Source organism: Onthophagus taurus, chromosome 10, assembly GCF_036711975.1.
Source record: "Onthophagus taurus isolate NC chromosome 10, IU_Otau_3.0, whole genome shotgun sequence".
NCBI classification, from domain to species: Eukaryota; Metazoa; Arthropoda; class Insecta; order Coleoptera; family Scarabaeidae; genus Onthophagus; species Onthophagus taurus.
In genome coordinates, this window is record NC_091975.1 from 16,100,828 (window position 1) to 16,128,532 (window position 27,705).

The following is a 27,705-nucleotide window of genomic DNA, read 5'->3' on the forward strand; positions in this document are numbered from 1 at the left end:
GCAGAATACAGAAAAACTTTTACTACAAAAGTTGTAGCAAATTGTGCCCTTAACACAATGGTCTGTGACTTTTTTGCTCCCAGGTGCATCAATATGGAGATTTTTTCAAGAATGTGGAAATTACAAGAGTGTTGAAAAAAAACGGTATTCGGAGCAGAATACAGAAAAACTTTTACTACAAGAGTTGTAGTAAATTGTGCCCTTAACACAATGGTCTGTAACTTTTTTGCTCCCAGATGCACCATTGTGGAGATTTTTTCAAGAATGTGGAAATTACAAGAGTGTTGAAAAAAAACGGTATCCGGAGCAGAATACAGAAAAACTTTTACTACAAAGGTTGTAGCAAATTGTGCCCTTAACACAATGGTCTGTGACCTTTTTGCTCCCAGATGCATCAATGTGGAGATTTTTTCAAGAATGTGGAAATTACAAGAGTGTTGAAAAAAAACGGTATCCGGAGCAGAATACAGAAAAACTTTTACTACAAAAGTTGTAGCAAATTGTGCCCTTAACACAATGGTCTCCAACATTTTTGCTCCCAGATGCATCAATGTGGAGAATTTTTGAAAAATGTGCAAATTACAAGAGTGTTGAAAAAAAACGGTATCCGGAGCAGAATACAGAAAAACTTTTACTACAAAAGTTGTAGTAAATTGTGCCCTTAACACAATGGTCAGTAACTTTTTTGCTCCCAGATGCACCATTATGGAGATTTTTTCAAGAATGTGGAAATTACAAGAGTGTTGAAAAAAAAACGGTATCCGGAGCAGAATACAGAAAAACTTTTACTACAAAAGTTGTAGTAAATTGTGCCCTTAACACAATGGTCAGTAACTTTTTTGCTCCCAGATGCACCATTGTGGAGATTTTTTCAAGAATGTGGAAATTACAAGAGTGTTGAAAAAAAACGGTATCCGGAGCAGAATACAGAAAAACTTTTACTACAAAGGTTGTAGCAAATTGTGCCCTTAACACAATGGTCTGTGACTTTTTTGCTCCCAGATGCATCAATGTGGAGATTTTTTCAAGAATGTGGAAATTACAAGAGTGTTGAAAAAAAACGGTATCCAGAGCAGAATACAGAAAAACTTTTACCACAAAAGTTGTAGCAAATTGTGCCCTTAACACAATGGTCTGTAACTTTTTTGCTCCCAGATGCACCATTGTGGAGATTTTTTCAAGAATGTGGAAATTACAAGAGTGTTGAAAAAAAACGGTATCCGGAGCAGAATACAGAAAAACTTTTACTACAAAAGTTGTAGCAAATTGTGCCCTTAACACAATGGTCTGTGACTTTTTTGCTCCCAGGTGCATCAATATGGAGATTTTTTCAAGAATGTGGAAATTACAAGAGTGTTGAAAAAAAACGGTATTCGGAGCAGAATACAGAAAAACTTTTACTACAAGAGTTGTAGTAAATTGTGCCCTTAACACAATGGTCTGTAACTTTTTTGCTCCCAGATGCACCATTGTGGAGATTTTTTCAAGAATGTGGAAATTACAAGAGTGTTGAAAAAAAACGGTATCCGGAGCAGAATACAGAAAAACTTTTACTACAAAGGTTGTAGCAAATTGTGCCCTTAACACAATGGTCTGTGACTTTTTTGCTCCCAGATGCATCAATGTGGAGATTTTTTCAAGAATGTGGAAATTACAAGAGTGTTGAAAAAAAACGGTATCCAGAGCAGAATACAGAAAAACTTTTACCACAAAAGTTGTAGCAAATTGTGCCCTTAACACAATGGTCTCCAACATTATTGCTCCCAGATGCATCAATGTGGAGAATTTTTGAAAAATGTGCAAATTACAAGAGTGTTGAAAAAAAACGGTATCCAGAGCAGAATACAGAAAAACTTTTACTACAAAAGTTGTAGTAAATTGTGCCCTTAACACAATGGTCTGTGACTTTTTTGCTCCCAGATGCACCATTGTGGAGATTTTTTCAAGAATGTGGAAATTACAAGAGTGTTGAAAAAAAACGGTATCCGGAGCAGAATACAGAAAAACTTTTACTACAAAGGTTGTAGCAAATTGTGCCCTTAACACAATGGTCTCCAACATTTTTGCTCCCAGATGCACCATTGTGGAGATTTTTTCAAGAATGTGGAAATTACAAGAGTGTTGAAAAAAAACGGTATCCGGAGCAGAATACAGAAAAACTTTTACTACAAAAGTTGTAGCAAATTGTGCCCTTAACACAATGGTCTGTGACTTTTTTGCTCCCAGGTGCATCAATATGGAGATTTTTTCAAGAATGTGGAAATTACAAGAGTGTTGAAAAAAAAGGTATTCGGAGCAGAATACAGAAAAACTTTTACTACAAGAGTTGTAGTAAATTGTGCCCTTAACACAATGGTCTGTAACTTTTTTGCTCCCAGATGCACCATTGTGGAGATTTTTTCAAGAATGTGGAAATTACAAGAGTGTTGAAAAAAAACGGTATCCGGAGCAGAATACAGAAAAACTTTTACTACAAAAGTTGTAGCAAATTGTGCCCTTAACACAATGGTCTGTGACTTTTTTGCTCCCAGGTGCATCAATATGGAGATTTTTTCAAGAATGTGGAAATTACAAGAGTGTTGAAAAAAAACGGTATTCGGAGCAGAATACAGAAAAACTTTTACTACAAGAGTTGTAGTAAATTGTGCCCTTAACACAATGGTCTGTAACTTTTTTGCTCCCAGATGCACCATTGTGGAGATTTTTTCAAGAATGTGGAAATTACAAGAGTGTTGAAAAAAAACGGTATCCGGAGCAGAATACAGAAAAACTTTTACTACAAAGGTTGTAGCAAATTGTGCCCTTAACACAATGGTCTGTGACTTTTTTGCTCCCAGATGCATCAATGTGGAGATTTTTTCAAGAATGTGGAAATTACAAGAGTGTTGAAAAAAAACGGTATCCAGAGCAGAATACAGAAAAACTTTTACAACAAAAGTTGTAGCAAATTGTGCCCTTAACACAATGGTCTCCAACATTATTGCTCCCAGATGCATCAATGTGGAGAATTTTTGAAAAATGTGCAAATTACAAGAGTGTTGAAAAAAAACGGTATCCAGAGCAGAATACAGAAAAACTTTTACTACAAAAGTTGTAGTAAATTGTGCCCTTAACACAATGGTCTGTGACTTTTTTGCTCCCAGATGCACCATTGTGGAGATTTTTTCAAGAATGTGGAAATTACAAGAGTGTTGAAAAAAAACGGTATCCGGAGCAGAATACAGAAAAACTTTTACTACAAAGGTTGTAGCAAATTGTGCCCTTAACACAATGGTCTCCAACATTTTTGCTCCCAGATGCACCATTGTGGAGATTTTTTCAAGAATGTGGAAATTACAAGAGTGTTGAAAAAAAACGGTATCCGGAGCAGAATACAGAAAAACTTTTACTACAAAAGTTGTAGCAAATTGTGCCCTTAACACAATGGTCTGTGACTTTTTTGCTCCCAGGTGCATCAATATGGAGATTTTTTCAAGAATGTGGAAATTACAAGAGTGTTGAAAAAAAAGGTATTCGGAGCAGAATACAGAAAAACTTTTACTACAAGAGTTGTAGTAAATTGTGCCCTTAACACAATGGTCTGTAACTTTTTTGCTCCCAGATGCACCATTGTGGAGATTTTTTCAAGAATGTGGAAATTACAAGAGTGTTGAAAAAAAACGGTATCCGGAGCAGAATACAGAAAAACTTTTACTACAAAGGTTGTAGCAAATTGTGCCCTTAACACAATGGTCTGTGACTTTTTTGCTCCCAGATGCACCATTGTGGAGATTTTTTGAAAAATGTGCAAATTACAAGAGTGTTGAAAAAAAACGGTATCCAGAGCAGAATACAGAAAAACTTTTACTGCAAAAGTTGTAGTAAATTGTGCCCTTAACACAATGGTCTGTGACTTTTTTGCTCCCAGATGCACCATTGTGGAGATTTTTTCAAGAATGTGGAAATTACAAGAGTGTTGAAAAAAAACGGTATCCGGAGCAGAATACAGAAAAACTTTTACTACAAAGGTTGTAGCAAATTGTGCCCTTAACACAATGGTCTGTGACTTTTTTGCTCCCAGATGCACCATTGTGGAGATTTTTTCAAGAATGTGCAAATTACAAGAGTGTTGAAAAAAAACGGTATCCGGAGCAGAATACAGAAAAACTTTTACTACAAAAGTTGTAGCAAATTGTGCCCTTAACACAATGGTCTGTGACTTTTTTGCTCCCAGGAGCATCAATATGGAGATTTTTTCAAGAATGTGGAAATTACAAGAGTGTTGAAAAAAAACGGTATCCGGAGCAGAATACAGAAAAACTTTTACTACAAAAGTTGTAGCAAATTGTGCCCTTAACACAATGGTCTGTGACTTTTTTGCTCCCAGGTGCATCAATATGGAGATTTTTTCAAGAATGTGGAAATTACAAGAGTGTTGAAAAAAAACGGTATCCGGAGCAGAATACAGAAAAACTTTTACTACAAAAGTTGTAGCAAATTGTGCCCTTAACACAATGGTCTGTGACTTTTTTGCTCCCAGGTGCATCAATATGGAGATTTTTTCAAGAATGTGGAAATTACAAGAGTGTTGAAAAAAAACGGTATTCGGAGCAGAATACAGAAAAACTTTTACTACAAGAGTTGTAGTAAATTGTGCCCTTAACACAATGGTCTGTAACTTTTTTGCTCCCAGATGCACCATTGTGGAGATTTTTTCAAGAATGTGGAAATTACAAGAGTGTTGAAAAAAAACGGTATCCGGAGCAGAATACAGAAAAACTTTTACTACAAAGGTTGTAGCAAATTGTGCCCTTAACACAATGGTCTGTGACTTTTTTGCTCCCAGATGCATCAATGTGGAGATTTTTTCAAGAATGTGGAAATTACAAGAGTGTTGAAAAAAAACGGTATCCAGAGCAGAATACAGAAAAACTTTTACAACAAAAGTTGTAGCAAATTGTGCCCTTAACACAATGGTCTCCAACATTATTGCTCCCAGATGCATCAATGTGGAGAATTTTTGAAAAATGTGCAAATTACAAGAGTGTTGAAAAAAAACGGTATCCAGAGCAGAATACAGAAAAACTTTTACTACAAAAGTTGTAGTAAATTGTGCCCTTAACACAATGGTCTGTGACTTTTTTGCTCCCAGATGCACCATTGTGGAGATTTTTTCAAGAATGTGGAAATTACAAGAGTGTTGAAAAAAAACGGTATCCGGAGCAGAATACAGAAAAACTTTTACTACAAAGGTTGTAGCAAATTGTGCCCTTAACACAATGGTCTCCAACATTTTTGCTCCCAGATGCACCATTGTGGAGATTTTTTCAAGAATGTGGAAATTACAAGAGTGTTGAAAAAAAACGGTATCCGGAGCAGAATACAGAAAAACTTTTACTACAAAAGTTGTAGCAAATTGTGCCCTTAACACAATGGTCTGTGACTTTTTTGCTCCCAGGTGCATCAATATGGAGATTTTTTCAAGAATGTGGAAATTACAAGAGTGTTGAAAAAAAAGGTATTCGGAGCAGAATACAGAAAAACTTTTACTACAAGAGTTGTAGTAAATTGTGCCCTTAACACAATGGTCTGTAACTTTTTTGCTCCCAGATGCACCATTGTGGAGATTTTTTCAAGAATGTGGAAATTACAAGAGTGTTGAAAAAAAACGGTATCCGGAGCAGAATACAGAAAAACTTTTACTACAAAGGTTGTAGCAAATTGTGCCCTTAACACAATGGTCTGTGACTTTTTTGCTCCCAGATGCATCAATGTGGAGATTTTTTCAAGAATGTGGAAATTACAAGAGTGTTGAAAAAAAACGGTATCCGGAGCAGAATACAGAAAAACTTTTACTACAAAAGTTGTAGCAAATTGTGCCCTTAACACAATGGTCTCCAACATTTTTGCTCCCAGATGCATCAATGTGGAGAATTTTTGAAAAATGTGCAAATTACAAGAGTGTTGAAAAAAAACGGTATCCGGAGCAGAATACAGAAAAACTTTTACTACAAAAGTTGTAGTAAATTGTGCCCTTAACACAATGGTCAGTAACTTTTTGCTCCCAGATGCACCATTATGGAGATTTTTTCAAGAATGTGGAAATTACAAGAGTGTTGAAAAAAAAACGGTATCCGGAACAGAATACAGAAAAACTTTTACTACAAAAGTTGTAGTAAATTGTGCCCTTAACACAATGGTCTCTGACTTTTTTGCTCCCAGATGCACCATTGTGGAGATTTTTTCAAGAATGTGGAAATTACAAGAGTGTTGAAAAAAAACGGTATCCGGAGCAGAATACAGAAAAACTTTTACTACAAAGGTTGTAGCAAATTGTGCCCTTAACACAATGGTCTGTGACTTTTTTGCTCCCAGATGCATCAATGTGGAGATTTTTTCAAGAATGTGGAAATTACAAGAGTGTTGAAAAAAAACGGTATCCAGAGCAGAATACAGAAAAACTTTTACTACAAAAGTTGTAGCAAATTGTGCCCTTAACACAATGGTCTGTGACTTTTTTGCTCCCAGGTGCATCAATATGGAGATTTTTTCAAGAATGTGGAAATTACAAGAGTGTTGAAAAAAAACGGTATTCGGAGCAGAATACAGAAAAACTTTTACTACAAGAGTTGTAGTAAATTGTGCCCTTAACACAATGGTCTGTAACTTTTTTGCTCCCAGATGCACCATTGTGGAGATTTTTTCAAGAATGTGGAAATTACAAGAGTGTTGAAAAAAAACGGTATCCGGAGCAGAATACAGAAAAACTTTTACTACAAAAGTTGTAGCAAATTGTGCCCTTAACACAATGGTCTGTGACTTTTTTGCTCCCAGGTGCATCAATATGGAGATTTTTTCAAGAATGTGGAAATTACAAGAGTGTTGAAAAAAAACGGTATTCGGAGCAGAATACAGAAAAACTTTTACTACAAGAGTTGTAGTAAATTGTGCCCTTAACACAATGGTCTGTAACTTTTTTGCTCCCAGATGCACCATTGTGGAGATTTTTTCAAGAATGTGGAAATTACAAGAGTGTTGAAAAAAAACGGTATCCGGAGCAGAATACAGAAAAACTTTTACTACAAAGGTTGTAGCAAATTGTGCCCTTAACACAATGGTCTGTGACTTTTTTGCTCCCAGATGCATCAATGTGGAGATTTTTTCAAGAATGTGGAAATTACAAGAGTGTTGAAAAAAAACGGTATCCAGAGCAGAATACAGAAAAACTTTTACCACAAAAGTTGTAGCAAATTGTGCCCTTAACACAATGGTCTCCAACATTATTGCTCCCAGATGCATCAATGTGGAGAATTTTTGAAAAATGTGCAAATTACAAGAGTGTTGAAAAAAAACGGTATCCAGAGCAGAATACAGAAAAACTTTTACTACAAAAGTTGTAGTAAATTGTGCCCTTAACACAATGGTCTGTGACTTTTTTGCTCCCAGATGCACCATTGTGGAGATTTTTTCAAGAATGTGGAAATTACAAGAGTGTTGAAAAAAAACGGTATCCGGAGCAGAATACAGAAAAACTTTTACTACAAAGGTTGTAGCAAATTGTGCCCTTAACACAATGGTCTGTGACTTTTTTGCTCCCAGATGCATCAATGTGGAGATTTTTTCAAGAATGTGGAAATTACAAGAGTGTTGAAAAAAAACGGTATCCGGAGCAGAATACAGAAAAACTTTTACTACAAAAGTTGTAGCAAATTGTGCCCTTAACACAATGGTCTGTGACTTTTTTGCTCCCAGGTGCATCAATATGGAGATTTTTTCAAGAATGTGGAAATTACAAGAGTGTTGAAAAAAAAGGTATTCGGAGCAGAATACAGAAAAACTTTTACTACAAGAGTTGTAGTAAATTGTGCCCTTAACACAATGGTCTGTAACTTTTTTGCTCCCAGATGCACCATTGTGGAGATTTTTTCAAGAATGTGGAAATTACAAGAGTGTTGAAAAAAAACGGTATCCGGAGCAGAATACAGAAAAACTTTTACTACAAAAGTTGTAGCAAATTGTGCCCTTAACACAATGGTCTGTGACTTTTTTGCTCCCAGACGCATCAATGTGGAGATTTTTTCAAGAATGTGGAAATTACAAGAGTGTTGAAAAAAAACGGTATCCAGAGCAGAATACAGAAAAACTTTTACCACAAAAGTTGTAGCAAATTGTGCCCTTAACACAATGGTCTCCAACATTATTGCTCCCAGATGCATCAATGTGGAGAATTTTTGAAAAATGTGCAAATTACAAGAGTGTTGAAAAAAAACGGTATCCAGAGCAGAATACAGAAAAACTTTTACTACAAAAGTTGTAGTAAATTGTGCCCTTAACACAATGGTCTGTGACTTTTTTGCTCCCAGATGCACCATTGTGGAGATTTTTTCAAGAATGTGGAAATTACAAGAGTGTTGAAAAAAAACGGTATCCGGAGCAGAATACAGAAAAACTTTTACTACAAAGGTTGTAGCAAATTGTGCCCTTAACACAATGGTCTCCAACATTTTTGCTCCCAGATGCACCATTGTGGAGATTTTTTCAAGAATGTGGAAATTACAAGAGTGTTGAAAAAAAACGGTATCCGGAGCAGAATACAGAAAAACTTTTACTACAAAAGTTGTAGCAAATTGTGCCCTTAACACAATGGTCTGTGACTTTTTTGCTCCCAGGTGCATCAATATGGAGATTTTTTCAAGAATGTGGAAATTACAAGAGTGTTGAAAAAAAACGGTATCCAGAGCAGAATACAGAAAAACTTTTACTACAAAAGTTGTAGTAAATTGTGCCCTTAACACAATGGTCTGTGACTTTTTTGCTCCCAGATGCACCATTGTGGAGATTTTTTCAAGAATGTGGAAATTACAAGAGTGTTGAAAAAAAACGGTATCCGGAGCAGAATACAGAAAAACTTTTACTACAAAAGTTGTAGCAAATTGTGCCCTTAACACAATGGTCTGTGACTTTTTTGCTCCCAGACGCATCAATGTGGAGATTTTTTCAAGAATGTGGAAATTACAAGAGTGTTGAAAAAAAACGGTATCCAGAGCAGAATACAGAAAAACTTTTACCACAAAAGTTGTAGCAAATTGTGCCCTTAACACAATGGTCTCCAACATTATTGCTCCCAGATGCATCAATGTGGAGAATTTTTGAAAAATGTGCAAATTACAAGAGTGTTGAAAAAAAACGGTATCCAGAGCAGAATACAGAAAAACTTTTACTACAAAAGTTGTAGTAAATTGTGCCCTTAACACAATGGTCTGTGACTTTTTTGCTCCCAGATGCACCATTGTGGAGATTTTTTCAAGAATGTGGAAATTACAAGAGTGTTGAAAAAAAACGGTATCCGGAGCAGAATACAGAAAAACTTTTACTACAAAGGTTGTAGCAAATTGTGCCCTTAACACAATGGTCTCCAACATTTTTGCTCCCAGATGCACCATTGTGGAGATTTTTTCAAGAATGTGGAAATTACAAGAGTGTTGAAAAAAAACGGTATCCGGAGCAGAATACAGAAAAACTTTTACTACAAAAGTTGTAGCAAATTGTGCCCTTAACACAATGGTCTGTGACTTTTTTGCTCCCAGGTGCATCAATATGGAGATTTTTTCAAGAATGTGGAAATTACAAGAGTGTTGAAAAAAAACGGTATCCAGAGCAGAATACAGAAAAACTTTTACTACAAAAGTTGTAGTAAATTGTGCCCTTAACACAATGGTCTGTGACTTTTTTGCTCCCAGATGCACCATTGTGGAGATTTTTTCAAGAATGTGGAAATTACAAGAGTGTTGAAAAAAAACGGTATCCGGAGCAGAATACAGAAAAACTTTTACTACAAAGGTTGTAGCAAATTGTGCCCTTAACACAATGGTCTGTGACTTTTTTGCTCCCAGATGCATCAATGTGGAGATTTTTTCAAGAATGTGGAAATTACAAGAGTGTTGAAAAAAAACGGTATCCAGAGCAGAATACAGAAAAACTTTTACCACAAAAGTTGTAGCAAATTGTGCCCTTAACACAATGGTCTGTAACTTTTTTGCTCCCAGATGCACCATTGTGGAGATTTTTTCAAGAATGTGGAAATTACAAGAGTGTTGAAAAAAAACGGTATCCGGAGCAGAATACAGAAAAACTTTTACTACAAAAGTTGTAGCAAATTGTGCCCTTAACACAATGGTCTGTGACTTTTTTGCTCCCAGGTGCATCAATATGGAGATTTTTTCAAGAATGTGGAAATTACAAGAGTGTTGAAAAGAAACGGTATTCGGAGCAGAATACAGAAAAACTTTTACTACAAGAGTTGTAGTAAATTGTGCCCTTAACACAATGGTCTGTAACTTTTTTGCTCCCAGATGCACCATTGTGGAGATTTTTTCAAGAATGTGGAAATTACAAGAGTGTTGAAAAAAAACGGTATCCGGAGCAGAATACAGAAAAACTTTTACTACAAAGGTTGTAGCAAATTGTGCCCTTAACACAATGGTCTGTGACTTTTTTGCTCCCAGATGCATCAATGTGGAGATTTTTTCAAGAATGTGGAAATTACAAGAGTGTTGAAAAAAAACGGTATCCAGAGCAGAATACAGAAAAACTTTTACCACAAAAGTTGTAGCAAATTGTGCCCTTAACACAATGGTCTGTAACTTTTTTGCTCCCAGATGCACCATTGTGGAGATTTTTTCAAGAATGTGGAAATTACAAGAGTGTTGAAAAAAAACAGTATCCGGAGCAGAATACAGAAAAACTTTTACTACAAAAGTTGTAGCAAATTGTGCCCTTAACACAATGGTCTGTGACTTTTTTGCTCCCAGGTGCATCAATATGGAGATTTTTTCAAGAATGTGGAAATTACAAGAGTGTTGAAAAAAAACGGTATTCGGAGCAGAATACAGAAAAACTTTTACTACAAGAGTTGTAGTAAATTGTGCCCTTAACACAATGGTCTGTAACTTTTTTGCTCCCAGATGCACCATTGTGGAGATTTTTTCAAGAATGTGGAAATTACAAGAGTGTTGAAAAAAAACGGTATCCGGAGCAGAATACAGAAAAACTTTTACTACAAAGGTTGTAGCAAATTGTGCCCTTAACACAATGGTCTGTGACTTTTTTGCTCCCAGATGCATCAATGTGGAGATTTTTTCAAGAATGTGGAAATTAAAAGAGTGTTGAAAAAAAACGGTATCCAGAGCAGAATACAGAAAAACTTTTACCACAAAAGTTGTAGCAAATTGTGCCCTTAACACAATGGTCTGTGACTTTTTTGCTCCCAGATGCACCATTGTGGAGATTTTTTCAAGAATGTGGAAATTACAAGAGTGTTGAAAAAAAACGGTATCCGGAGCAGAATACAGAAAAACTTTTACTACAAAGGTTGTAGCAAATTGTGCCCTTAACACAATGGTCTGTGACTTTTTTGCTCCCAGATGCATCAATGTGGAGATTTTTTCAAGAATGTGGAAATTACAAGAGTGTTGAAAAAAAACGGTATCCGGAGCAGAATACAGAAAAACTTTTACTACAAAAGTTGTAGCAAATTGTGCCCTTAACACAATGGTCTGTGACTTTTTTGCTCCCAGGTGCATCAATATGGAGATTTTTTCAAGAATGTGGAAATTACAAGAGTGTTGAAAAAAAAGGTATTCGGAGCAGAATACAGAAAAACTTTTACTACAAGAGTTGTAGTAAATTGTGCCCTTAACACAATGGTCTGTAACTTTTTTGCTCCCAGATGCACCATTGTGGAGATTTTTTCAAGAATGTGGAAATTACAAGAGTGTTGAAAAAAAACGGTATCCGGAGCAGAATACAGAAAAACTTTTACTACAAAAGTTGTAGCAAATTGTGCCCTTAACACAATGGTCTGTGACTTTTTTGCTCCCAGATGCATCAATGTGGAGATTTTTTCAAGAATGTGGAAATTACAAGAGTGTTGAAAAAAAACGGTATCCATAGCAGAATACAGAAAAACTTTTACCACAAAAGTTGTAGCAAATTGTGCCCTTAACACAATGGTCTCCAACATTATTGCTCCCAGATGCATCAATGTGGAGAATTTTTGAAAAATGTGCAAATTACAAGAGTGTTGAAAAAAAACGGTATCCAGAGCAGAATACAGAAAAACTTTTACTACAAAAGTTGTAGTAAATTGTGCCCTTAACACAATGGTCTGTGACTTTTTTGCTCCCAGATGCACCATTGTGGAGATTTTTTCAAGAATGTGGAAATTACAAGAGTGTTGAAAAAAAACGGTATCCGGAGCAGAATACAGAAAAACTTTTACTACAAAGGTTGTAGCAAATTGTGCCCTTAACACAATGGTCTCCAACATTTTTGCTCCCAGATGCACCATTGTGGAGATTTTTTCAAGAATGTGGAAATTACAAGAGTGTTGAAAAAAAACGGTATCCGGAGCAGAATACAGAAAAACTTTTACTACAAAAGTTGTAGCAAATTGTGCCCTTAACACAATGGTCTGTGACTTTTTTGCTCCCAGGTGCATCAATATGGAGATTTTTTCAAGAATGTGGAAATTACAAGAGTGTTGAAAAAAAACGGTATCCAGAGCAGAATACAGAAAAACTTTTACCACAAAAGTTGTAGCAAATTGTGCCCTTAACACAATGGTCTGTAACTTTTTTGCTCCCAGATGCACCATTGTGGAGATTTTTTCAAGAATGTGGAAATTACAAGAGTGTTGAAAAAAAACGGTATCCGGAGCAGAATACAGAAAAACTTTTACTACAAAAGTTGTAGCAAATTGTGCCCTTAACACAATGGTCTGTGACTTTTTTGCTCCCAGGTGCATCAATATGGAGATTTTTTCAAGAATGTGGAAATTACAAGAGTGTTGAAAAAAAACGGTATCCAGAGCAGAATACAGAAAAACTTTTACCACAAAAGTTGTAGCAAATTGTGCCCTTAACACAATGGTCTGTGACTTTTTTGCTCCCAGATGCATCAATGTGGAGATTTTTTCAAGAATGTGGAAATTACAAGAGTGTTGAAAAAAAACGGTATCCAGAGCAGAATACAGAAAAACTTTTACCACAAAAGTTGTAGCAAATTGTGCCCTTAACACAATGGTCTGTAACTTTTTTGCTCCCAGATGCACCATTGTGGAGATTTTTTCAAGAATGTGGAAATTACAAGAGTGTTGAAAAAAAACGGTATCCGGAGCAGAATACAGAAAAACTTTTACTACAAAAGTTGTAGCAAATTGTGCCCTTAACACAATGGTCTGTGACTTTTTTGCTCCCAGGTGCATCAATATGGAGATTTTTTCAAGAATGTGGAAATTACAAGAGTGTTGAAAAAAAACGGTATCCGGAGCAGAATACAGAAAAACTTTTACTACAAAGGTTGTTGCAAATTGTGCCCTTAACACAATGGTCTCCAACATTTTTGCTCCCAGATGCATCAATGTGGAGAATTTTTGAAAAATGTGCAAATTACAAGAGTGTTGAAAAAAAACGGTATCCGGAGCAGAATACAGAAAAACTTTTACTACAAAAGTTGTAGTAAATTGTGCCCTTAACACAATGGTCAGTAACTTTTTTGCTCCCAGATGCACCATTATGGAGATTTTTTCAAGAATGTGGAAATTACAAGAGTGTTGAAAAAAAAACGGTATCCGGAGCAGAATACAGAAAAACTTTTACTACAAAAGTTGTAGTAAATTGTGCCCTTAACACAATGGTCTGTGACTTTTTTGCTCCCAGATGCACCATTGTGGAGATTTTTTCAAGAATGTGGAAATTACAAGAGTGTTGAAAAAAAACGGTATCCGGAGCAGAATACAGAAAAACTTTTACTACAAAGGTTGTAGCAAATTGTGCCCTTAACACAATGGTCTGTGACTTTTTTGCTCCCAGATGCATCAATGTGGAGATTTTTTCAAGAATGTGGAAATTACAAGAGTGTTGAAAAAAAACGGTATCCAGAGCAGAATACAGAAAAACTTTTACCACAAAAGTTGTAGCAAATTGTGCCCTTAACACAATGGTCTGTAACTTTTTTGCTCCCAGATGCACCATTGTGGAGATTTTTTCAAGAATGTGGAAATTACAAGAGTGTTGAAAAAAAACGGTATCCGGAGCAGAATACAGAAAAACTTTTACTACAAAAGTTGTAGCAAATTGTGCCCTTAACACAATGGTCTGTGACTTTTTTGCTCCCAGGTGCATCAATATGGAGATTTTTTCAAGAATGTGGAAATTACAAGAGTGTTGAAAAAAAACGGTATTCGGAGCAGAATACAGAAAAACTTTTACTACCAGAGTTGTAGTAAATTGTGCCCTTAACACAATGGTCTGTAACTTTTTTGCTCCCAGATGCACCATTGTGGAGATTTTTTCAAGAATGTGGAAATTACAAGAGTGTTGAAAAAAAACGGTATCCGGAGCAGAATACAGAAAAACTTTTACTACAAAAGTTGTAGCAAATTGTGCCCTTAACACAATGGTCTGTGACTTTTTTGCTCCCAGGTGCATCAATATGGAGATTTTTTCAAGAATGTGGAAATTACAAGAGTGTTGAAAAAAAACGGTATCCAGAGCAGAATACAGAAAAACTTTTACCACAAAAGTTGTAGCAAATTGTGCCCTTAACACAATGGTCTGTAACTTTTTTGCTCCCAGATGCACCATTGTGGAGATTTTTTCAAGAATGTGGAAATTACAAGAGTGTTGAAAAAAAACAGTATCCGGAGCAGAATACAGAAAAACTTTTACTACAAAAGTTGTAGCAAATTGTGCCCTTAACACAATGGTCTGTGACTTTTTTGCTCCCAGGTGCATCAATATGGAGATTTTTTCAAGAATGTGGAAATTACAAGAGTGTTGAAAAAAAACGGTATTCGGAGCAGAATACAGAAAAACTTTTACTACAAGAGTTGTAGTAAATTGTGCCCTTAACACAATGGTCTGTAACTTTTTTGCTCCCAGATGCACCATTGTGGAGATTTTTTCAAGAATGTGGAAATTACAAGAGTGTTGAAAAAAAACGGTATCCGGAGCAGAATACAGAAAAACTTTTACTACAAAGGTTGTAGCAAATTGTGCCCTTAACACAATGGTCTGTGACTTTTTTGCTCCCAGATGCATCAATGTGGAGATTTTTTCAAGAATGTGGAAATTAAAAGAGTGTTGAAAAAAAACGGTATCCAGAGCAGAATACAGAAAAACTTTTACCACAAAAGTTGTAGCAAATTGTGCCCTTAACACAATGGTCTGTGACTTTTTTGCTCCCAGATGCACCATTGTGGAGATTTTTTCAAGAATGTGGAAATTACAAGAGTGTTGAAAAAAAACGGTATCCGGAGCAGAATACAGAAAAACTTTTACTACAAAGGTTGTAGCAAATTGTGCCCTTAACACAATGGTCTGTGACTTTTTTGCTCCCAGATGCATCAATGTGGAGATTTTTTCAAGAATGTGGAAATTACAAGAGTGTTGAAAAAAAACGGTATCCGGAGCAGAATACAGAAAAACTTTTACTACAAAAGTTGTAGCAAATTGTGCCCTTAACACAATGGTCTGTGACTTTTTTGCTCCCAGGTGCATCAATATGGAGATTTTTTCAAGAATGTGGAAATTACAAGAGTGTTGAAAAAAAAGGTATTCGGAGCAGAATACAGAAAAACTTTTACTACAAGAGTTGTAGTAAATTGTGCCCTTAACACAATGGTCTGTAACTTTTTTGCTCCCAGATGCACCATTGTGGAGATTTTTTCAAGAATGTGGAAATTACAAGAGTGTTGAAAAAAAACGGTATCCGGAGCAGAATACAGAAAAACTTTTACTACAAAAGTTGTAGCAAATTGTGCCCTTAACACAATGGTCTGTGACTTTTTTGCTCCCAGATGCATCAATGTGGAGATTTTTTCAAGAATGTGGAAATTACAAGAGTGTTGAAAAAAAACGGTATCCATAGCAGAATACAGAAAAACTTTTACCACAAAAGTTGTAGCAAATTGTGCCCTTAACACAATGGTCTCCAACATTATTGCTCCCAGATGCATCAATGTGGAGAATTTTTGAAAAATGTGCAAATTACAAGAGTGTTGAAAAAAAACGGTATCCAGAGCAGAATACAGAAAAACTTTTACTACAAAAGTTGTAGTAAATTGTGCCCTTAACACAATGGTCTGTGACTTTTTTGCTCCCAGATGCACCATTGTGGAGATTTTTTCAAGAATGTGGAAATTACAAGAGTGTTGAAAAAAAACGGTATCCGGAGCAGAATACAGAAAAACTTTTACTACAAAGGTTGTAGCAAATTGTGCCCTTAACACAATGGTCTCCAACATTTTTGCTCCCAGATGCACCATTGTGGAGATTTTTTCAAGAATGTGGAAATTACAAGAGTGTTGAAAAAAAACGGTATCCGGAGCAGAATACAGAAAAACTTTTACTACAAAAGTTGTAGCAAATTGTGCCCTTAACACAATGGTCTGTGACTTTTTTGCTCCCAGGTGCATCAATATGGAGATTTTTTCAAGAATGTGGAAATTACAAGAGTGTTGAAAAAAAACGGTATCCAGAGCAGAATACAGAAAAACTTTTACCACAAAAGTTGTAGCAAATTGTGCCCTTAACACAATGGTCTGTAACTTTTTTGCTCCCAGATGCACCATTGTGGAGATTTTTTCAAGAATGTGGAAATTACAAGAGTGTTGAAAAAAAACGGTATCCGGAGCAGAATACAGAAAAACTTTTACTACAAAAGTTGTAGCAAATTGTGCCCTTAACACAATGGTCTGTGACTTTTTTGCTCCCAGGTGCATCAATATGGAGATTTTTTCAAGAATGTGGAAATTACAAGAGTGTTGAAAAAAAACGGTATCCAGAGCAGAATACAGAAAAACTTTTACCACAAAAGTTGTAGCAAATTGTGCCCTTAACACAATGGTCTGTGACTTTTTTGCTCCCAGATGCATCAATGTGGAGATTTTTTCAAGAATGTGGAAATTACAAGAGTGTTGAAAAAAAACGGTATCCAGAGCAGAATACAGAAAAACTTTTACCACAAAAGTTGTAGCAAATTGTGCCCTTAACACAATGGTCTGTAACTTTTTTGCTCCCAGATGCACCATTGTGGAGATTTTTTCAAGAATGTGGAAATTACAAGAGTGTTGAAAAAAAACGGTATCCGGAGCAGAATACAGAAAAACTTTTACTACAAAAGTTGTAGCAAATTGTGCCCTTAACACAATGGTCTGTGACTTTTTTGCTCCCAGGTGCATCAATATGGAGATTTTTTCAAGAATGTGGAAATTACAAGAGTGTTGAAAAAAAACGGTATCCGGAGCAGAATACAGAAAAACTTTTACTACAAAGGTTGTTGCAAATTGTGCCCTTAACACAATGGTCTCCAACATTTTTGCTCCCAGATGCATCAATGTGGAGAATTTTTGAAAAATGTGCAAATTACAAGAGTGTTGAAAAAAAACGGTATCCGGAGCAGAATACAGAAAAACTTTTACTACAAAAGTTGTAGTAAATTGTGCCCTTAACACAATGGTCAGTAACTTTTTTGCTCCCAGATGCACCATTATGGAGATTTTTTCAAGAATGTGGAAATTACAAGAGTGTTGAAAAAAAAACGGTATCCGGAGCAGAATACAGAAAAACTTTTACTACAAAAGTTGTAGTAAATTGTGCCCTTAACACAATGGTCTGTGACTTTTTTGCTCCCAGATGCACCATTGTGGAGATTTTTTCAAGAATGTGGAAATTACAAGAGTGTTGAAAAAAAACGGTATCCGGAGCAGAATACAGAAAAACTTTTACTACAAAGGTTGTAGCAAATTGTGCCCTTAACACAATGGTCTGTGACTTTTTTGCTCCCAGATGCATCAATGTGGAGATTTTTTCAAGAATGTGGAAATTACAAGAGTGTTGAAAAAAAACGGTATCCAGAGCAGAATACAGAAAAACTTTTACCACAAAAGTTGTAGCAAATTGTGCCCTTAACACAATGGTCTGTAACTTTTTTGCTCCCAGATGCACCATTGTGGAGATTTTTTCAAGAATGTGGAAATTACAAGAGTGTTGAAAAAAAACGGTATCCGGAGCAGAATACAGAAAAACTTTTACTACAAAAGTTGTAGCAAATTGTGCCCTTAACACAATGGTCTGTGACTTTTTTGCTCCCAGGTGCATCAATATGGAGATTTTTTCAAGAATGTGGAAATTACAAGAGTGTTGAAAAAAAACGGTATTCGGAGCAGAATACAGAAAAACTTTTACTACCAGAGTTGTAGTAAATTGTGCCCTTAACACAATGGTCTGTAACTTTTTTGCTCCCAGATGCACCATTGTGGAGATTTTTTCAAGAATGTGGAAATTACAAGAGTGTTGAAAAAAAACGGTATCCGGAGCAGAATACAGAAAAACTTTTACTACAAAAGTTGTAGCAAATTGTGCCCTTAACACAATGGTCTGTGACTTTTTTGCTCCCAGGTGCATCAATATGGAGATTTTTTCAAGAATGTGGAAATTACAAGAGTGTTGAAAAAAAACGGTATCCAGAGCAGAATACAGAAAAACTTTTACCACAAAAGTTGTAGCAAATTGTGCCCTTAACACAATGGTCTGTGACTTTTTTGCTCCCAGATGCATCAATGTGGAGATTTTTTCAAGAATGTGGAAATTACAAGAGTGTTGAAAAAAAACGGTATCCAGAGCAGAATACAGAAAAACTTTTACCACAAAAGTTGTAGCAAATTGTGCCCTTAACACAATGGTCTGTAACTTTTTTGCTCCCAGATGCACCATTGTGGAGATTTTTTCAAGAATGTGGAAATTACAAGAGTGTTGAAAAAAAACGGTATCCGGAGCAGAATACAGAAAAACTTTTACTACAAAAGTTGTAGCAAATTGTGCCCTTAACACAATGGTCTGTGACTTTTTTGCTCCCAGGTGCATCAATATGGAGATTTTTTCAAGAATGTGGAAATTACAAGAGTGTTGAAAAAAAACGGTATCCGGAGCAGAATACAGAAAAACTTTTACTACAAAGGTTGTAGCAAATTGTGCCCTTAACACAATGGTCTCCAACATTTTTGCTCCCAGATGCATCAATGTGGAGAATTTTTGAAAAATGTGCAAATTACAAGAGTGTTGAAAAAAAACGGTATCCGGAGCAGAATACAGAAAAACTTTTACTACAAAAGTTGTAGTAAATTGTGCCCTTAACACAATGGTCAGTAACTTTTTTGCTCCCAGATGCACCATTATGGAGATTTTTTCAAGAATGTGGAAATTACAAGAGTGTTGAAAAAAAAACGGTATCCGGAGCAGAATACAGAAAAACTTTTACTACAAAAGTTGTAGTAAATTGTGCCCTTAACACAATGGTCTGTGACTTTTTTGCTCCCAGATGCACCATTGTGGAGATTTTTTCAAGAATGTGGAAATTACAAGAGTGTTGAAAAAAAACGGTATCCGGAGCAGAATACAGAAAAACTTTTACTACAAAGGTTGTAGCAAATTGTGCCCTTAACACAATGGTCTGTGACTTTTTTGCTCCCAGATGCATCAATGTGGAGATTTTTTCAAGAATGTGGAAATTACAAGAGTGTTGAAAAAAAACGGTATCCAGAGCAGAATACAGAAAAACTTTTACCACAAAAGTTGTAGCAAATTGTGCCCTTAACACAATGGTCTGTAACTTTTTTGCTCCCAGATGCACCATTGTGGAGATTTTTTCAAGAATGTGGAAATTACAAGAGTGTTGAAAAAAAACGGTATCCGGAGCAGAATACAGAAAAACTTTTACTACAAAAGTTGTAGCAAATTGTGCCCTTAACACAATGGTCTGTGACTTTTTTGCTCCCAGGTGCATCAATATGGAGATTTTTTCAAGAATGTGGAAATTACAAGAGTGTTGAAAAAAAACGGTATTCGGAGCAGAATACAGAAAAACTTTTACTATCAGAGTTGTAGTAAATTGTGCCCTTAACACAATGGTCTGTAACTTTTTTGCTCCCAGATGCACCATTGTGGAGATTTTTTCAAGAATGTGGAAATTACAAGAGTGTTGAAAAAAAACGGTATTCGGAGCAGAATACAGAAAAACTTTTACTACAAATGTTGTAGCAAATTGTGCCCTTAACACAATGGTCTGTGACTTTTTTGCTCCCAGATGCATCAATGTGGAGATTTTTTCAAGAATGTGGAAATTACAAGAGTGTTGAAAAAAAACGGTATCCAGAGCAGAATACAGAAAAACTTTTACCACAAAAGTTGTAGCAAATTGTGCCCTTAACACAATGGTCTGCAACTTTTTTGCTCCCAGATGCACCATTGTGGAGATTTTTTCAAGAATGTGGAAATTACAAGAGTGTTGAAAAAAAACGGTATCCGGAGCAGAATACAGAAAAACTTTTACTACAAAAGTTGTAGCAAATTGTGCCCTTAACACAATGGTCTGTGACTTTTTTGCTCCCAGGTGCATCAATATGGAGATTTTTGCAAGAATGTGGAAATTACAAGAGTGTTGAAAAAAAACGGTATTCGGAGCAGAATACAGAAAAACTTTTACTACAAGAGTTGTAGTAAATTGTGCCCTTAACACAATGGTCTGTAACTTTTTTGCTCCCAGATGCACCATTGTGGAGATTTTTTCAAGAATGTGGAAATTACAAGAGTGTTGAAAAAAAACGGTATCCGGAGCAGAATACAGAAAAACTTTTACTACAAAGGTTGTAGCAAATTGTGCCCTTAACACAATGGTCTGTGACTTTTTTGCTCCCAGATGCATCAATGTGGAGATTTTTTCAAGAATGTGGAAATTACAAGAGTGTTGAAAAAAAACGGTATCCAGAGCAGAATACAGAAAAACTTTTACCACAAAAGTTGTAGCAAATTGTGCCCTTAACACAATGGTCTGTAACTTTTTTGCTCCCAGATGCACCATTGTGGAGATTTTTTCAAGAATGTGGAAATTACAAGAGTGTTGAAAAAAAACGGTATCCGGAGCAGAATACAGAAAAACTTTTACTACAAAAGTTGTAGCAAATTGTGCCCTTAACACAATGGTCTGTGACTTTTTTGCTCCCAGGTGCATCAATATGGAGATTTTTTCAAGAATGTGGAAATTACAAGAGTGTTGAAAAAAAACGGTATCCAGAGCAGAATACAGAAAAACTTTTACCACAAAAGTTGTAGCAAATTGTGCCCTTAACACAATGGTCTGTGACTTTTTTGCTCCCAGATGCATCAATGTGGAGATTTTTTCAAGAATGTGGAAATTACAAGAGTGTTGAAAAAAAACGGTATCCAGAGCAGAATACAGAAAAACTTTTACCACAAAAGTTGTAGCAAATTGTGCCCTTAACACAATGGTCTGTAACTTTTTTGCTCCCAGATGCACCATTGTGGAGATTTTTTCAAGAATGTGGAAATTACAAGAGTGTTGAAAAAAAACGGTATCCGGAGCAGAATACAGAAAAACTTTTACTACAAAAGTTGTAGCAAATTGTGCCCTTAACACAATGGTCTGTGACTTTTTTGCTCCCAGGTGCATCAATATGGAGATTTTTTCAAGAATGTGGAAATTACAAGAGTGTTGAAAAAAAACGGTATTCGGAGCAGAATACAGAAAAACTTTTACTACAAGAGTTGTAGTAAATTGTGCCCTTAACACAATGGTCTGTAACTTTTTTGCTCCCAGATGCACCATTGTGGAGATTTTTTCAAGAATGTGGAAATTACAAGAGTGTTGAAAAAAAACGGTATCCGGAGCAGAATACAGAAAAACTTTTACTACAAATGTTGTAGCAAATTGTGCCCTTAACACAATGGTCTCCAACATTTTTGCTCCCAGATGCATCAATGTGGAGAATTTTTGAAAAATGTGCAAATTACAAGAGTGTTGAAAAAAAACGGTATCCGGAGCAGAATACAGAAAAACTTTTACTACAAAAGTTGTAGTAAATTGTGCCCTTAACACAATGGTCAGTAACTTTTTTGCTCCCAGATGCACCATTATGGAGATTTTTTCAAGAATGTGGAAATTACAAGAGTGTTGAAAAAAAAACGGTATCCGGAGCAGAATACAGAAAAACTTTTACTACAAAAGTTGTAGTAAATTGTGCCCTTAACACAATGGTCTGTGACTTTTTTGCTCCCAGATGCACCATTGTGGAGATTTTTTCAAGAATGTGGAAATTACAAGAGTGTTGAAAAAAAACGGTATCCGGAGCAGAATACAGAAAAACTTTTACTACAAAGGTTGTAGCAAATTGTGCCCTTAACACAATGGTCTGTGACTTTTTTGCTCCCAGATGCATCAATGTGGAGATTTTTTCAAGAATGTGGAAATTACAAGAGTGTTGAAAAAAAACGGTATCCAGAGCAGAATACAGAAAAACTTTTACCACAAAAGTTGTAGCAAATTGTGCCCTTAACACAATGGTCTGTAACTTTTTTGCTCCCAGATGCACCATTGTGGAGATTTTTTCAAGAATGTGGAAATTACAAGAGTGTTGAAAAAAAACGGTATCCGGAGCAGAATACAGAAAAACTTTTACTACAAAAGTTGTAGCAAATTGTGCCCTTAACACAATGGTCTGTGACTTTTTTGCTCCCAGGTGCATCAATATGGAGATTTTTGCAAGAATGTGGAAATTACAAGAGTGTTGAAAAAAAACGGTATTCGGAGCAGAATACAGAAAAACTTTTACTACAAGAGTTGTAGTAAATTGTGCCCTTAACACAATGGTCTGTAACTTTTTTGCTCCCAGATGCACCATTGTGGAGATTTTTTCAAGAATGTGGAAATTACAAGAGTGTTGAAAAAAAACGGTATCCGGAGCAGAATACAGAAAAACTTTTACTACAAAGGTTGTAGCAAATTGTGCCCTTAACACAATGGTCTCCAACATTTTTGCTCCCAGATGCATCAATGTGGAGAATTTTTGAAAAATGTGCAAATTACAAGAGTGTTGAAAAAAAACGGTATCCGGAGCAGAATACAGAAAAACTTTTACTACAAAAGTTGTAGTAAATTGTGCCCTTAACACAATGGTCAGTAACTTTTTTGCTCCCAGATGCACCATTATGGAGATTTTTTCAAGAATGTGGAAATTACAAGAGTGTTGAAAAAAAAACGGTATCCGGAGCAGAATACAGAAAAACTTTTACCACAAAAGTTGTAGTAAATTGTGCCCTTAACACAATGGTCTGTGACTTTTTTGCTCCCAGATGCACCATTGTGGAGATTTTTTCAAGAATGTGGAAATTACAAGAGTGTTGAAAAAAAACGGTATCCGGAGCAGAATACAGAAAAACTTTTACTACAAAGGTTGTAGCAAATTGTGCCCTTAACACAATGGTCTGTGACTTTTTTGCTCCCAGATGCATCAATGTGGAGATTTTTTCAAGAATGTGGAAATTACAAGAGTGTTGAAAAAAAACGGTATCCAGAGCAGAATACAGAAAAACTTTTACCACAAAAGTTGTAGCAAATTGTGCCCTTAACACAATGGTCTGTAACTTTTTTGCTCCCAGATGCACCATTGTGGAGATTTTTTCAAGAATGTGGAAATTACAAGAGTGTTGAAAAAAAACGGTATCCGGAGCAGAATACAGAAAAACTTTTACTACAAAGGTTGTAGCAAATTGTGCCCTTAACACAATGGTCTCCAACATTTTTGCTCCCAGATGCATCAATGTGGAGAATTTTTGAAAAATGTGCAAATTACAAGAGTGTTGAAAAAAAACGGTATCCGGAGCAGAATACAGAAAAACTTTTACTACAAAAGTTGTAGTAAATTGTGCCCTTAACACAATGGTCAGTAACTTTTTTGCTCCCAGATGCACCATTATGGAGATTTTTTCAAGAATGTGGAAATTACAAGAGTGTTGAAAAAAAAACGGTATCCGGAGCAGAATACAGAAAAACTTTTACTACAAAAGTTGTAGTAAATTGTGCCCTTAACACAATGGTCTGTGACTTTTTTGCTCCCAGATGCACCATTGTGGAGATTTTTTCAAGAATGTGGAAATTACAAGAGTGTTGAAAAAAAACGGTATCCGGAGCAGAATACAGAAAAACTTTTACTACAAAGGTTGTAGCAAATTGTGCCCTTAACACAATGGTCTGTGACTTTTTTGCTCCCAGATGCATCAATGTGGAGATTTTTTCAAGAATGTGGAAATTACAAGAGTGTTGAAAAAAAACGGTATCCAGAGCAGAATACAGAAAAACTTTTACCACAAAAGTTGTAGCAAATTGTGCCCTTAACACAATGGTCTGTAACTTTTTTGCTCCCAGATGCACCATTGTGGAGATTTTTTCAAGAATGTGGAAATTACAAGAGTGTTGAAAAAAAACGGTATCCGGAGCAGAATACAGAAAAACTTTTACTACAAAAGTTGTAGCAAATTGTGCCCTTAACACAATGGTCTGTGACTTTTTTGCTCCCAGGTGCATCAATATGGAGATTTTTGCAAGAATGTGGAAATTACAAGAGTGTTGAAAAAAAACGGTATTCGGAGCAGAATACAGAAAAACTTTTACTACAAGAGTTGTAGTAAATTGTGCCCTTAACACAATGGTCTGTAACTTTTTTGCTCCCAGATGCACCATTGTGGAGATTTTTTCAAGAATGTGGAAATTACAAGAGTGTTGAAAAAAAACGGTATCCGGAGCAGAATACAGAAAAACTTTTACTACAAAGGTTGTAGCAAATTGTGCCCTTAACACAATGGTCTCCAACATTTTTGCTCCCAGATGCATCAATGTGGAGAATTTTTGAAAAATGTGCAAATTACAAGAGTGTTGAAAAAAAACGGTATCCGGAGCAGAATACAGAAAAACTTTTACTACAAAAGTTGTAGTAAATTGTGCCCTTAACACAATGGTCAGTAACTTTTTTGCTCCCAGATGCACCATTATGGAGATTTTTTCAAGAATGTGGAAATTACAAGAGTGTTGAAAAAAAAACGGTATCCGGAGCAGAATACAGAAAAACTTTTACCACAAAAGTTGTAGTAAATTGTGCCCTTAACACAATGGTCTGTGACTTTTTTGCTCCCAGATGCACCATTGTGGAGATTTTTTCAAGAATGTGGAAATTACAAGAGTGTTGAAAAAAAACGGTATCCGGAGCAGAATACAGAAAAACTTTTACTACAAAGGTTGTAGCAAATTGTGCCCTTAACACAATGGTCTGTGACTTTTTTGCTCCCAGATGCATCAATGTGGAGATTTTTTCAAGAATGTGGAAATTACAAGAGTGTTGAAAAAAAACGGTATCCAGAGCAGAATACAGAAAAACTTTTACCACAAAAGTTGTAGCAAATTGTGCCCTTAACACAATGGTCTGTAACTTTTTTGCTCCCAGATGCACCATTGTGGAGATTTTTTCAAGAATGTGGAAATTACAAGAGTGTTGAAAAAAAACGGTATCCGGAGCAGAATACAGAAAAACTTTTACTACAAAAGTTGTAGTAAATTGTGCCCTTAACACAATGGTCTGTGACTTTTTTGCTCCCAGATGCACCATTGTGGAGATTTTTTCAAGAATGTGGAAATTACAAGAGTGTTGAAAAAAAACGGTATCCGGAGCAGAATACAGAAAAACTTTTACTACAAAGGTTGTAGCAAATTGTGCCCTTAACACAATGGTCTGTGACTTTTTTGCTCCCAGATGCATCAATGTGGAGATTTTTTCAAGAATGTGGAAATTACAAGAGTGTTGAAAAAAAACGGTATCCCGAGCAGAATACAGAAAAACTTTTACCACAAAAGTTGTAGCAAATTGTGCCCTTAACACAATGGTCTCCAACATTATTGCTCCCAGATGCATCAATGTGGAGAATTTTTGAAAAATGTGCAAATTACAAGAGTGTTGAAAAAAAACGGTATCCCGAGCAGAATACAGAAAAACTTTTACTACAAAAGTTGTAGTAAATTGTGCCCTTAACACAATGGTCTGTGACTTTTTTGCTCCCAGATGCACCATTGTGGAGATTTTTTCAAGAATGTGGAAATTACAAGAGTGTTGAAAAAAAACGGTATCCGGAGCAGAATACAGAAAAACTTTTACTACAAAGGTTGTAGCAAATTGTGCCCTTAACACAATGGTCTCCAACATTTTTGCTCCCAGATGCATCAATGTGGAGAATTTTTGAAAAATGTGCAAATTACAAGAGTGTTGAAAAAAAACGGTATCCGGAGCAGAATACAGAAAAACTTTTACTACAAAAGTTGTAGTAAATTGTGCCCTTAACACAATGGTCAGTAACTTTTTTGCTCCCAGATGCACCATTATGGAGATTTTTTCAAGAATGTGGAAATTACAAGAGTGTTGAAAAAAAACGGTATCCGGAACAGAATACAGAAAAACTTTTACTACAAAAGTTGTAGCAAATTGTTCCCTTAACACAATGGTCTGTGACTTTTTTGCTCCCAGATGCACCATTGTGGAGATTTTTTCAAGAATGTGGAAATTACAAGAGTGTTGAAAAAAAACGGTATCCGGAGCAGAATACAGAAAAACTTTTACTACAAAAGTTGTAGCAAATTGTTCCCTTAACACAATGGTCTATGACTTTTTTGCTCCCGGATGCACCATTGTGGAGATTTTTTCAAGAATGTGGAAATTACAAGAGTGTTGAAAAAAAACGGTATCCGGAGCAGAATACAGAAAAACTTTTACCACAAAAGTTGTAGCAAATTGTGCTCTTAACACAATGGTCTCCAACATTTTTGCTCCCAGATGCATCAATGTGGAGAATTTTTGAAAAATGTGCAAATTACAAGAGTGTTGAAAAAAAACGGTATCCGGAGCAGAATACAGAAAAACTTTTACTACAAAAGTTGTAGCAAATTGTGCCCTTAACACAATGGTCTGTGACTTTTTTGCTCCCAGGTGCATCAATATGGAGATTTTTTCAAGAATGTGGAAATTACAAGAGTGTTGAAAAAAAACGGTATTCGGAGCAGAATACAGAAAAACATTTACTACAAAAGTTGTACTAAATTGTGCCCTTAACACAATGGTCTGTGACTTTTTTGCTCCCAGGTGCATCAATATGGAGATTTTTTCAAGAATGTGGAAATTACAAGAGTGTTGAAAAAAAACGGTATCCGGAGCAGAATACAGAAAAACTTTTACTACAAAAGTTGTAGCAAATTGTTCCCTTAACACAATGGTCTGTGACTTTTTTGCTCCCAGATGCACCATTGTGGAGATTTTTTCAAGAATGTGGAAATTACAAGAGTGTTGAAAAAAAACGGTATCCGGAGCAGAATACAGAAAAACTTTTACTACAAAGGTTGTAGTAAATTGTGCCCTTAACACAATGGTCTGTGACTTTTTTGCTCTTAGATGCATCAATGTGGAGATTTTTTCAAGAATGTGGAAATTACAAGAGTGTTGAAAAAAAACGGTATCCAGAGCAGAATACAGAAAAACTTTTACTACAAAAGTTGTAGTAAATTGTGCCCTTAACACAATGGTCTGTGACTTTTTTGCTCCCAGATGCACCATTGTGGAGATTTTTTCAAGAATGTGGAAATTACAAGAGTGTTGAAAAAAAACGGTATCCGGAGCAGAATACAGAAAAACTTTTACTACAAAGGTTGTAGCAAATTGTACCCTTAACACAATGGTCTGTGACTTTTTTGCTCCCAGATGCACCATTGTGGAGATTTTTTCAAGAATGTGGAAATTACAAGAGTGTTGAAAAAAAACGGTATCCGGAGCAGAATACA